This window comes from Balaenoptera borealis (assembly GCF_965194805.1).
Source record: "Balaenoptera borealis genome assembly, chromosome: 3".
Classification (NCBI taxonomy): Eukaryota; Metazoa; Chordata; class Mammalia; order Artiodactyla; family Balaenopteridae; genus Balaenoptera; species Balaenoptera borealis.
Window position 1 is genome coordinate 85,331,890 of NC_138866.1, and position 14,642 is coordinate 85,346,531.

Here is a 14,642-nt window from a genome sequence, read left to right on the forward strand (position 1 = left end):
GGGCCTTAAAAACTTTGCAGCTTCTGCCTTTGCACACTTGGAACACTCCCTCTTAGAACCCAGCCACATGGAGAGGCCAAGGGGAAAAAAACTGAGGCCCCAGCTGAGCACCCAAACAACAGCCAGCACCATCTGACAGCCATGTTGGGCACTCCAGGCCCAGCTGCCAATGAGGGATCCCAAGTGGGACCAGTTAAAGAACCATGCAAATGAGCCTTTTTCAACCCACAGAATTGTAAGAAACAAAATAGCTGTTTTAAGCCAGTAAATACTGGGATAGCTTGTTAAGCAGCAAGAAATATCTGAAACAAGCATCCTTTACTACCTAACACAGTATATATTTGTTATTCTTTGTTTCCCCAATTAAAAATTAAGCTTCACAAGAACAGAGACTCTGTATATTTTGTTCACTAGTACAGGTCTAGCACTGAGAACAGTGTCTGGCATATTGTAGGCACTCCATAATTATTTGTTGAATTGTTCCAAATAGAACTATCTTAGGTTATTAAATGTAAGACAGAGATAACTGGATAAATACTGAGGTTTGGGTTAAGACCAGAAGGGTCTCTATTCTACAATCCTCTAGCACTACCATACTTTCCTCCTGCATCCCTGCAAGGATGCCCTACCTGAAAATTTAATTCCACTCCCCAGGCAAAATTATTTTTCCTCCACACACACAGCACCAGACTCTAATAGATTTATTTGTTTCCTTGCCTGGGCTTGTTCCTTATGGGACTTAAAATTGTGAGGTATGAAGTTATAAGCTGACCTAATTTAATCTTTAACCCTTAGACAACATGGTGGAAAAACCAATGAGAAAGAAGCCTAAGGTTCTCTACTTCTCTTGTCACTCAGCAGTTTCCTTGCTATTGCAACCCACTCCATACCACTACTAAATGTCTGAAATAATTCTATTCAATAACAAATTACAAAGCACCAAAACAAGATTGTGGGTAAAATTTTGACCATTTGAGAAAGCTGAATGTTAACTAGCTAATAAAACAACGAAATATACCTTTATGGATAGGTATAGTATTATTTATGCTTCTAGTATTACTAACCTATCCTAAATCTCAAAATTAACACAAACCACTCTGGTGCTAAGTGTCAAAGCACAATTATTCTTTTAATTCCCTTATCTCTTAACATTAACTTTAATTACTATTTGCAAGCAGTATTTTGTTATTTCATTCAGCAAGCATTGTTCTAAGAGTTGCAAAATCAGTGATAAAGATGATATATCCAGAAATGTTTTTAATACTGCTTCAAATTATTACCCATTAAAGCAAAACAGGAACAAAAAACTTGGAAGCAATGAAGTCAATGAAAAAGTGAGACTTCCTGGCACAAGCAACAGCAGTTGCTGTGGGGTTTTTATATATTTACTCAATTGAAAACTAAGCACTAAAATACCAACTGTGTTTCTATTTAATAAAGCCATCAACTCGTAGTAAATGGATAAAGAAAGTCATATAATAAAAATACTCTCTATCAACCTTTTAACCAAAGACTCTCTCTTTTTATTTATTTTTTCTTTTCACGAGCTCCATGTTTCTAATCTGCACATATTAAGTTTCATTTCTGTAAAAATTTTCACTTTCATAAAAAATCAAAAAGTGTAAACTGCTAGCAAAGTATTTAATCAAGAAAGACCTAGTATTTAAAAACACTGAGTTGATATGATTCCAGCTAAAGACAAAAGAACTTTAATTTGTACATCCTTAAACTGGGTAAAAATATAATTTCCATTAAGCTTTCTGAAATACTGAAATTAGCTCACAGCCTTCTTTAAAGGTCTTAACAAGGATTAGAAGTCAAGGAAATAGAAACCATCCAACTTTGCAACCTCAAAATGCTTGAGAGGTTACATTATACAAGTCAAGTAAGTGTAAATAAACAATTCAACTACTGCTGTCCTCACTTTAACCACCTTACATATTCCCCCATATCACTTAAATATACCCATTATGAAATCTTTCAAATTTTCCGCAAATAACTGTGAGAAATATCTGTGATATTTCTTAGTCATAAGTCTAAAAAATCCTACAATAAGTACCTTTTCTCAATATCTTAATTACCATCCTATTAATACAATTATCATTCTCATAGGCAAAACCATATTACTGATTCTTTTCTTTCAGATTATCGTATTTCGTCACCAAGTCCTGACAGATTTCAATTTTTAAACTGTTATTTATGCTGTACAGTAGAAATTAACATAACATTGTAAATCAACTGTAATTCAATAAAACAAAAAAATTTTTTAAAAAGAGGAAAAACAATTGTTATTTACTCTTCAGTGTGATAAACCTGCATGACCTTATATGTATTCTTCTCCCTTCACCCAACTGCTATACTCACTAATGTTTCCTGCCTTGACTCCTGTTCCCAATAAATGAACAAGTTCTAAATCTAAGCAGTACATCAGAATCACCCACACAGCTTACTAATAAAAAGAAATACAGTTGTGTGGGCAGAGTAGAACTATTGCATTAGTCTCCAGACACCCCATTCTGTACTTCATCATGCTCTGAAGGCTGTTTGATGGTAGGTATGTCTGGTCTCACTGACCTTACCATGAGGAAGGGATCTGTCTTTTCATATACCTATAACACTGGTTACAATAAGCACATAGTACTTAAGATATTTGAACTCTGACATAATTAAAGCCAACTGAGACTCTATATGATAATATACTGTAAAACACTGAAGAAAAAAAGCGTAATTATTGGTTTGTTGGGGTGGGGGAAGTGGTACTCAGATTAGTATCCCTTTTCTGAATTCCACAGGTAACTGGTCCACCTTAATCCTGACAAAAAACTAATGGATTTCTGGTGAGCAAGACAGGGCAACAGAGAGACAGTGTTCAGTGATACAAGTTTTTGTCACTACCCCTAGGTTGCCCAGGTTATGGAACAAAGATACAACTGGCACTTCTGAAAAGTCCTCACTTTGCTGAGTGGGACTCCCCAGAAAGTTTCAAGGCTCCTAGCTAAGGAAGGAGTTTTAGTAAGCTGACAACAGAGGTCAAGAAGTATTTTGGGGCATATGAACCTATAACCGAAACTTTCAAAGGCTTATTCTGGGTACCTGTCCTATTTACTAGGTCTAAATTCTGGCTGGCTCTTGTTTCCTAAGGCAAGTGATTGGTGGTTTCCTGCATCCATCCAGTATCTCTGATGGAGCATAAGTTCATAAGCATTTTACTCACTAGCATTCCTACTTTTTATATTATCTGCCCTAACATAACACTCACCAGGATCATATATGTATGTGTATACACACACACGTGCGCGCGCACACACACACACACACACCACTCTTTATTCTTTATTAGTAAGCATAGGGCTAAAACGAAGACAGGAAGTTAAGGCTGTGACTCAGGAAAAGGGATCAAAAGTCAAGCATCCAACAGATGAAGCTGTTCATATTGCCCATCACCAGGCAAGGAAATGGACAGGGCAGACCACAATCTGATTCCTTACCTCAGAATCAGAACTACGGTCAGGTTCCAATACTTTACTCAATTCTCGAACTTGGAAGCATTATGTCCTAGAGGGAAAAATAACTGAGAAAGAAACTGGGATAACGCCAACTCTAACAAGGTAATAAAAATACTAGCAAAAGTTATCATCATATAACAGAGTAAGTCATAAGCCCAAAGATAGCTTATACAAACACTGTTTTAAAAGTTTAACTGGGTAGCTTGTTGCATTTATTTAACAGTTTAAAAAGTTGGCATTCCTGTATTCAACATATCATTTATGTATTTCCAAGCAACCCCAAAGATCCACATAGTAATGTAAAATTCTATGACGTGAATTACAATCAATGCAAGCTGAGTGAGCCTTACTAACTGCTCACTATTCTTCTCAAAAAGCTTTGCTGTTCTCCATGCATCTTATTGCTAACAGTACATTCAATAATCTTCATCCACTTTATACAAGTATGACTATAATAACAATCATTTTCACTATTTCTTTTTATAGAATCTTTTAAGTTCATGGGTAACCATACCACAGTATTACAGTAAAGCATTTATTGTAGCAGTTTTAATTTATGTTAACAGCTTTCTAAATGCCTTTGTCCTGTATTTAAAAAATCATTAAGTCTCTGAAAAGGTCACCATATATTTTATTAGATTTTAAGAAGGAATTTATGTGCTACTAAAGTAGTGGTATTTGCAAATTTTGGAATTTGCAAAAATCTCATATCCTTGTAAATGTCAAAAGTCAAAAGCTCACATGCATACTGTACATGTGGCAATGATGTATCCCAAATCCCAGCAATACAGTAAAAAATATGCTTAGACAAAATTAGCTGTTGTTCAAAAGTACAGTATTCCAAGAGCTTGAAAAAATTCCCAGGGCTCAAACTCACCTTGAAATTATCAGCCTAAAAAGAATACCTGTATAATATCCTCCTAAGTGGTCTCAGCACCCCCTCTCAAACTACTTTCAGGTAATCCTGTACTTTCCTAATTCCTTATACTACAGCAGAAATAATCTCTTTAAAACGCAAACCTGATCATAATATTCCCTTGATTTTTCTCCCTATATTGTATTTTGGAAAATTTCAAACACAGAAATATTTAAAGAATTTTATAGTGAATATCCCACACCCAGTTTACCATATACGCATATACCCACCACCTAGATTCTATGGTTACCATTTTACTCTACAGTACTTGCTTTATCAGATACCTAGCCATCTATCTTTGGTCACTTAGTCATGATGTATTATGATTTGTTAATATTTTGCCTAGAATTTTCTGGGTCTATGTTCATAAGACACACTGTTCTGTAATTTTTTTTTTTTATATATATATATATTTTTTTGGCTGTGTTGGGTCTTCATTGCTATGTGTGGGCTTTCTCTAGTTGCAGCGAGCGGGGGCCACTCTTCGTTGCGGTGCACGGGCTTCTCATTGTGGTGGCTTCTCTTGTTGCAGAGTACGGGCTCTAGGCATACGGGCTTCAGTAGTTGTGGCTCACGGGCTCTAGAGCACAGGCTCAGTAATTGTGGCGCATGGGCTTAGCTGCTCTGAAGCATGTGGGATCTTCCCGGACCAGGGCTCAAACCCGTGTCCCCTGCATTGGCAGGTGGATTCTTAACCACTGAGCTACCAGGGAAGTCCCTGTAATTTTCTCTTCAATCTGTAACACCTTTAATCAGGTTTTGGCCTCGTGAAATGAGTGTTTCCCTTTTGTCTATTTTCTGAAAGTTTATATAAGACTGATGTTATTTCTTCTTTAAATACTTGATAAAATTCATCAGTGAAACCCTTTTTTCATTAATTCTATTTCTTTAATATAAGCTTATTCAGATTTTAGCACATTGACATTTTTAGTACATTGACATTTAAGAAACTGTTCATTTATAGTATCAAATTTGTTGGCATAAAGTTGTTTATAATATCCCCTTATTATCCTACAGGATCTGTAGTGATCCCTTTCATTTCTGATACTACTAATCTGTGTTATCTGTTTTTCATTATCAGTCTATCAAGTGGTTCATCAATATTGTTGATTTTTTTCAATGAACGAACCCTGGCTTTGTAATTTTGTCTACTGGTTGTCTTTTTCTACTTCACTGATTTCTTCTGTTGTCTTTATTATCTCTTCCCTTCTATCTACTTTGGGTTTATCTTGCTCTTCATCTACTAGCTTCTTAAGGTAGAACTTTATTTAGCTCATTCATTATCTTTAAACCTTACTTTTCTAAAGAAGGTGTTTAAGTTATAAGTTTCCCTCTAAGAACTGCATTAGCTGTGTCCTACAAATATTTTAGCGCTTTTAAGCTATAATAGTTTTAGATTTACAGAAAAGTTGCAAAAAACCGTAGGAGAGTATCCATATAGCCCACCCCTTTTCCTGTATTATTTACATCTCATATTAGTATAATTTGTCACAATTAATAAATCAATATTGATATATTATTATTAATTTAAGTCCATACTTTGTTTCCTCTTTTTTCACCTAGTATTCTTTTTCTCTTCCAGAATTTCAACAAGGATACCACATACGTTTAATCATCATGTCTTCTTAGTTTCCTCTTGGCTATGACAGTTATCCTACAGATTTAGGTATTGTATTTTCATCATCCAGTTCAAAATATTTACTGATTTCTCTTACAATTTCTTCCTTGACTCATCGATTTATCAGTTTCACTGAATTTCCAAATATTTGCCGGGTTCTGTTTGACATCTTGATTCTACTTTAATCCCATTATGGTCAAAGAAAATATTTTGTAGTATTTCAACCCTTTTAAATTTATTAAGACTTGATTTACAGACAAGCATCTGGCCTATACGTACCTTTGGGGAAAAAAGTATATTCTGTAGTTGTTGGGTGGAAATCATCATCTATACTGATTTTTTTGCCTGTTGTCTATCAATTGGTGAGAAAATTGTTAAAATCACTGATTGTTGTCTCTTTCTTCCTTTAATTGTATCCATTTTTGCTTCATGTATTTTGAAGCTCTGATATTAGGCACATACATATTTATGACTGTCTTCCTGATGAACTGACCCTCTTATTATTATGAAATAACCACCTTAATTCTGGCAATATACTTTATATTGAAATCTACTTTATCTAATATGAATATAGCCACTCCAGCCTTCTTATGCTGTTTGAAAGGTATATCTTTTGGCATTTACTTTTAGTCAATCTGTCTGTATGCACTGAATCAACGTTTATTCCGCTAAAGTAAATGAAATTACTGATATGGGTGGATTAAGTCTACCATTTTATTATTTTTAATCTCCTATTTTTTTGTTTGGCTGTACCTCTGTTTCTGTCTTCTTCTGCATTATTCACTTCAATTTTTCTGCTAGCTTTTTGGCAATACTTCTTTGCATCATTTTTTTCCACAGTGGTTGCTCTAGGATAGAGAATATACATCCTTATCATTTTCACACTGTATTCAGTGTTAGTAACATGCCACGTCACGTAATATGTAGAAACCTGGCAACAATACAGGTTCATTTACCCCCACTTCCCATTCCATGATCTATGGTATATGTTTTATATCTATAATACATGATGAACTCCACAAGATGATGCTTTTATTTTTTTAAACAATCATAGATAGTATTAGGAAATTAAAAGAAAAAACCAGTTTCTATTTATCCAGATATTTACCATTTCTGATGCTCTTCATTCCCTTAACAAAGATTCAAGTTTCCATCTGGTTTCATTTCCCTTCAGCCTGAAGAACTTCCTTTAGCATTTCTTGTAATGCAGATCTGCTAAAAACAAATTCTCTTGGTTTTATGTGATGATATTTTTATTTTGCTTTCATTCTTGAAGGCTATTCTACTGAATTCTGGGTTCTCAGATTTTTCTTTCAGCATTTTAAATATTCTCTATTCACTCTGGCCTCCATGATTACTCCCCTGTATATAACATATTGGGTTTTTTTGGGCCACTTTCTAGATTTTTCCTTTTATTTTTGGCTTTCAGCAGTTTGACTATGAAAAATCCAGTCACGGTTTTCTTCATTTATAAACTAGAGGTTTTCTTGTCTTTACTTTTCTTGGTTTTGCTGAACTTATTGAATATGTCAATCTATGCCTTTCACTAAATTTGGGAAATTTTCAGCCATTATATTTTCAAGTATTCTTTTTTTCTTCCCCATTTTTTCTCCTCCTATTCTGGGATTCCAATTATGTGTGATGGATTTTTTGATATTGTTCTCAGGCCCTTTTTTCCCCCTACTCTTTTTCTGTTCCTCGCATTGAACTTCTATTGACCTTCAATTTCAGGGATTCTTTCCTCAGTCATCTCCATTCTGCTGCTTAGCCCACCTAGTTTATTTCCAAAATTATATTTTTCAGTCCTAGAATCTCTATTTGGTCTTTTCTTAATCTCATACTCATTCTTTATGAGCACATTTCCTTTGCATCATTTTCCTTTCCTTTACTAATACATAGTTATAAAAGTTTAAAATTTTTTCCTGCTAATCCCAACATTTGGGTACTTTAGGGTCCGTCTCTGTAGATTGTCTTTTAACTTGAGAATAGGTTACATTTTCCTGATTCTCTATACATAAGTAATTTTGGAATATATCCTGACTACTGTAAATATTTAATTGTTAAATTAAATAACAAACATAACTGTTATTTGTGGAGACTCTGGATTCCTTTATATTCCCCTGAAGAGTGTTGATTTTCATTTTTATTTATTTTTGTTCTAGTAAGTATATAAATTGGTTGACTCAAACTGAAAACTCTGTTCCTCAGGTAGATGAGATCTTGATTCAGTTCTTTTATCTTGAGCTGGGCTTCTTGGAGTCTGCTCCACGCATGCATAGTTCTCAACAGTGTGCCAAGATTTGGGTAGAGTTTATTCACAGAATTTGATGTTTCTGTTTTCCAGGATTCTCCTCTTACTGTCCAACACCTGTGACTGTCTTGAGCCTTATTTTTGGTTCTTTAGATCACAAAGACTAGCAGTTTACTATCAGAATTTTAACCATCCTACCTGGCACAAATTGGGGCCATGAAAATGAGAAATCACTCCTTGTAGTTATGTTCCCCAAGTGTCAATTACCTTCCAGAATCTGTTTGCTTTTGGTAACTCTCCAGTGATTTTAGTTGTTTTATGTATTTCTGCACAGATTTAATAGTTGTTATCTGCAGGAGGAGCTTAGTCATGACCAGAACTGGATTCCCATGCTTGCACTTTTAAGAGCCCTCACTGTGTTTGAATAACTCCAGGCAATGGTCAAGCAGGTGGGGCTGATCAAAGAAGACATACTCCTCAATCCTGTGATGGAATAAGAGGTCCTAGGCTTAGTGATGAAGTATGCTGGGGTTTGACTGACTCTTGAATGGCAGTTGTCTTTCATGAGGTGGCTCAGCATTCCAGTCTACTTCAATTTCACCTCCATCTAAACATGCGATTTATGAGTCCCTCAACCGTACAAAGAAAATGCCTTTCTCACACACACTTATGTTTTCATGCCTCAGTCCCTCACTTTTTTTTTTAGAGGTCTTCTGGCTTTATTTATTTATTTATTTATTTATTTTTGGCTGTGTTGGGTCTTCGTTTCTGTGCAAGGGCTTTCTCTAGTTGCGGCAAGCGGGGGCCACTCTTCATCGCAGTGCGCGGGCCTCTCACTATTGCGGCCTCTCTTGTTGCGGAGTTTAGGCTCCAGACGTGCAGGCTCAGTAGTTGTGGCTTACGGGCCTAGTTTCTCCGCGGCATGTGGGATCTTCCCAGACCAGGGCTCGAACCCGTGTCCCCTGCATTGGCAGGCAGATTCTCAACCACTGTGCCACCAGGGAAGCCCAGTCCCTCACTTTTAAAGGCCCTTCAATGGCATCCAATTATTTAAGACATAAACCAAAATATTTAACAAGTCTTACAAGGCCCACTGATATGATCCTTGCTTATGTGTACTACATAGGTTTGAGCTACTTTCCCCCTTGATCTCTGTGCACCAGACAAAATGGTATTTTCAGTTTTTCCCACCTAACATGCTCCTCCCACAGGGCTTTTTCTTATGCTGGTCCCTCTCTTTGGAATGCTCTTACTCCTTTCCATCTAGTTAACTACTCATCCTTCAAATCTCAGTCCAAATGTCAGTTGCCTGAGGAAGCACTCCCTGATCTCCCAGGCTAGGTATTTCCTCACTATACACTACTCCCCTAAAATCCAGTACCTTCTTTATACCACTTATCACAACTATGACTATTTCTGAGGCAGACAGTAGAGCAGCAGTTCTCAACCATATCAGACCCAATACCCTTTTTCCTAAAACATTATGGGAATTTTCATTCATACATAAATATGAGGGATTATTATAAGAATCCCCAGTCTGCTCCTCAGTCAGCTTTCCCAATTGTCACCATACAATTTTTTTCTTTAAAGATATTTTTACACCGTCTTTTTATTGTAAATATTTTATAACACCTCTTTATCCTTCCTGAAATGAAATTCAGAGCTACTGTAACTTACACATGTAAATTTTAAAATAATGTGCTAGCTATAATAAAAAAGAAAATTTATTATAAAACAATATGTATTTCAACATATAAATGCTTTGGCATGATATTAAATAAGACTACGAATGTGACAATTACAAATACAGACAGATATAGGTATTTTATTGTTGATAAAAATACCATGAATAACATTGCTGTCTGTGATATGACCTTCCAAAATAGTGACCAACTCTTGATAAACTTTCTGAAATAAAGAAACCACAGTCTCTTGATTTACATGATAACTATGCTCTATGCAAAATAATAATAATAATAATACTGCATATTTATATGTAAAACAAATTTGATTCTAGGCTCAGATAATCATAAACACAATTTTCACCTACATGAAAAACCCTCTGGGACATCTGAAAGTGACACAAGATGTGGAATAACTTTTTACTATACATGGATGTCCCTTACACTGCAGGATGTCTAACATCCCTGATCTCCATCCACTAAACTCAGTGTCACCCTCCCAATTATTTTGAAACCAAAAACACCCCTGCAAATTTCCAAACCTCCCTGAGGGATGATCCCCAAACCATCACTGAAAACCACTGCATTAGGGTAATGGAAGAAAGCAAGATCTATATAGCCAGACTGCTTGGGTTTGAAACCTGGCTCTATCACTTACTAGCTATGTGATCTTGAGCAAGTAATTTAATTTTTCTATACTTCAGTTTCCACATTTATAAAATAAAAATAATATCAGTACCAATGTTAGAGGGCTGTTATGAGGAATAAATTAGAAAGTCCATAGTGTTTTGCACAAAGCAGGTACTAAATCTTTGCTATATTTAGTTATTAGTATAATTGTTTGCTTAATAACTGCCTCTCCCAATAGAGTGTAAGCTCCATGACAGCAAGCCGGAATGCCTGTCTTGTTCACCATTTTATTCCCATTACGTGGCACACCATCTGGTATAGAACAGGTATGCAATATCTGTTGAATGAATGAAATCAGCAAAGATGTCTGTAACAGAAACATAATAAAAACTGGAGTATAACCTTCAACAGTAGTATTATTTTAGGTTATACTACTAAGATACTTCTACATATGAATGTCAGAATTTACCCTGATGACATATACACATGTATAGAATATCTCCACTGGGATACTCAAGAAACTAGTAACAGTCATTGCCTCTGAAAAAGAACTGAGGACATGGGGATCAGGGATTTACTTTTCACTATAAATCCTTTTGTACTCTCCAAAAATTTAAGCAAAATACACATATACAGTTGACCCTTGAACAACATGGGGGTTAGGAGCTCTGACCCTCCTCACAGTCAAAAATCCACATATAATTTGTAGTCAGCCCTCCCTATATACAAATTCAACCAACCACAGATGATGCAATACTGTAGTATTTAATATTTTTTAAAAATCACCATATAAGTGGACCCATGCAGTTCAAACCCATGTTGTCCAAGGGTCAACTGTATTATTGTTTTTAAAATTAAAAAAAATTTTTTAACTCATATTTTTAAACAAAGAAGACTTTAGGCCCAAGAACCAAGACTATATAATGGTTCCAGGTAGGGAACTTTTTTGGAACTCCAGAAATCATCAAAAAGTTTGACTTTCACATATTTTGAACCTTCAGAGTGGTTCATTACAGGCTATCACACCACAAAGATCAATTCCAGTTTACTGATACTCCAAAAAGTCTAATCTCATTAGATATTGATTACCCATCTAAAAAGATTCAAAGGGACAAATAGCATAACTACCAGGAGTAATAACAATTTTATATTTACATAACTAGTTTATAGTTTACAAAATATGGTGGAAAAAGCGTGACCTTGGAGTTAAGCAAAAATACCTAATGTGTCTACCACCTTAAGTAAATTTTGATCTCTCCAAACTTCATTTCCTCTTCTATGAGAACAATGCCACCTAGTTATCAGGGTTTCAGTTTAAAAAAAAAAAAAAAGAGAGAGAAAAAAAAAGAAGAGAATTTCTTGCAGTGAGTTTTGTCTTTTTAAAGATAATTATTTGTATTTTAAATAGTTAACACAAGTTTCAAAATTATAAAGGTACAAAAGGGCTTACAGCTGGTTTCAAGGGGTGAAATGCAACTTTACAAGGAAGGACTCAGACTTACCACCTGAACCCACTAATCAATCTTAGCACCACTATCAGGGGGAAAACTAGACTACACAGCCTTATCTTTGATATAGTCCCCAAAGTGTTTACCCAAACTAATCAAGTATTACCTCTACCTTCAAGTCTGTAATAACATGTTAAATGATAACACTAGGAATCAATCAGATAAATCCAGATAATCGTACAACGTTCTTTGAGTCATGATGAAAAAAGAAAAGGGAAAGAAAAAAAGGTAACTTCTAGACTTAAAAAGACTTCAAGAGACATAACAGTCAAACTCAATGCACAAACTTTGATTGGAAGATGGATCAAAAATGGTAAAAAGAAAAAAAGGAATAATTTGGGGAAATTTTAATAAGGATTGAGTGTCAGATAATATATAGAAATTATTGTTGTTCAGTGTGATTATTATATAGGGTTATGCAAAAAAATGTTCTTTTTATTAGAAACACATTAGTATTAGAAACACGATAAAGTATTTAGGGGTGAAATGTCAGGAATAAAAACAAATACAGCAGAATATTAACAGATTTGAAAACCTGAGTGATTGATTTACAGGGGATTCAAAATAGTGTTTTTCCTACTTTTCTGGATGTTTAGAAGTTTTCATTAAAAAAAAAAAAAAAAGGCTTACAGAGAAAATTATTCCTCTCCCACTGGCTGGTGACTCCCAGCCACCTCCAACTTATCACTGTTACCAGTTTCTTATGTATTCTTCCAGAGATATTCTATGCATGTATATACGTACAATAATCACCACTCACAGTTTTTCCTTTTTAAATATCTTCCTTTTAATCAAAGCAATTGGTTGTGAACTAACCTGATCTAGTATCTTTAATTAAGGCTCCTATCATTTTCTAGTCTCAATAGTTAACTCTAGAAACTATAACTGTAGTATAGTTGCTTCTCAACAGAAGTGCTTACAATATTGAACTTGATGTAACAGGAAAAGGATGAGATTTGTCATCGTATGTGAATTTCACCACTTCACCACTTACCCTAGCTAGGTTACCTTGAGCAAATTACCATCAAACTCTCAGCGACCTCATCTGAAATGTGCTCCAAAAAACCCAACTTTCATTATAATATCTCATTAATTTTTTGTGACAGACCTGAGTGTATCTGGCACATGTGTAGTAGGTGCTAGATAAATCCTAATTGAATCTAAATATTATCTTCCATTGTTTCACTCACTTGAGAACAGGGCTTAAAACAAATTTTAAAATTTTCCATGGGGCTTAGAAGAGTATTTGGCTCTTAGTAAGTGCTCAAAAGTTATTTTGGCTTGAGTAAATTTGATATAAACCATTATGGTGGAAAAAGACTCATTTGCTAGGTAAGAGAACTTTCCTTAACTAGGATGGGAGTCCCAAATTGCTAAAAGCCATGGAAATCTAAAACTTCCCAACAAGATGGCTTAATCTGACTCTCAAAGATGATTAAATTGAGCAGGTTGAAGGGGAAGTGGGGTGCAAAGCATTTTCTCTCCATAACTATGCACTGAGATTCGGACTAAATATTAAATTGACCCATAGTAAGCGCTCCATAATTAGCTGCTATTATTAAGACGAATCCCACAGGGAGAGAAGACGGAAGGAGGAAAAAGAACGAAGGCTGTCAGTCACAAGAGGTGGAAAGGTGTCCGTGGCCTGAGACGTGTAGGCCATAAAGGGCACCTGGGTCTATGGGGTCCCTGCGGCCCCGGGGGGGGAACGAAGGAGGTCAGCGACCTCTCCGAAAGGTCAAGCCTCTGGAACCACGTTTCCCTCTGGAGCCACGTTTCCCTCTGGAGCTGGGAGCAGAGCCGGAACGCCCCCGCCAGAACCTGTACCCCGAAGCCAGAAGCACCGCCTGCCCGTAAACCCGCGCCGATTCTGGGAGAGGGGACGACCCGCCGCGCCGGCGCCGCAGCCCGCAGGAGCAGAGACCTGCCGCGTCCTGAAGCCCAACATCCTCCCTAAAGTGGCAGACCACCGGGACCCTCGGGCTCCGATACGCCTCAGCGCAACCCGGCCCTTGGATACTCACACTTACAGCCGAACCCTCTTACTCCATCATGCCTCCGAGGCCCCGGCGACGGAGCCCACTGACGCCCCAGCCGCCCCCCTCAGCTTCGGGTCCGGTGGCCCGCTCCGGACCCGCTCCCCGCCTGGCACCGCCGCCGCCGCCGCCAGAGCGCAGGCGCACAGCGCCGCCGTCGCGCTCCTTTTTTTTTTCCCTCCGCGCTCAGCCTTTCTCAATAACCTAGCTTTATTTGAACACACGAGAGTGAACAACGGACACAGAGGAAAGAGGCTTTACTGCAAAAGAATGGAAGAAGACCAAAGGCCGGAAGAGTTCATCCGCTGCACCGGACGGTGCTGTGACCAGCCTCCCTCGTTTCTTTTTCATTCTTTTTGCTCTTTCTGGGCCTCCCTCTTGCTCCTACTCTCTTCCTAAGTCCCGACCATTCCCTTTAGGTAGTGGCAACTGTTGTGGCTAAATTTCCAACCACGCCTTCCTTGTAAAACTTATTGAAACTTAATGGAAGGTGCA

At 36.8% G+C, this 14,642-nt stretch overlaps 1 protein-coding gene across 4 annotated transcripts in view; it reads right to left on the reverse strand.

Annotated features, from left to right (window-relative positions):
* Window positions 1–14,289, reverse strand: part of ZNF106 (zinc finger protein 106) — a 61,637-nt gene extending 47,348 nt beyond the window's left edge. For 3 of the 4 annotated variants that reach the window (XM_082388696.1, XM_082388693.1, XM_082388695.1), the window contains exon 1: window positions 14,136–14,289. The gene's annotated coding sequence lies outside the window, so the exon portion shown is untranslated. The remainder of the gene's footprint in view (window positions 1–14,135) is intronic. The other variant, XM_082388694.1, reaches the window with a different exon arrangement.
* Window positions 14,290–14,642: the final 353 nt, after the last annotated feature.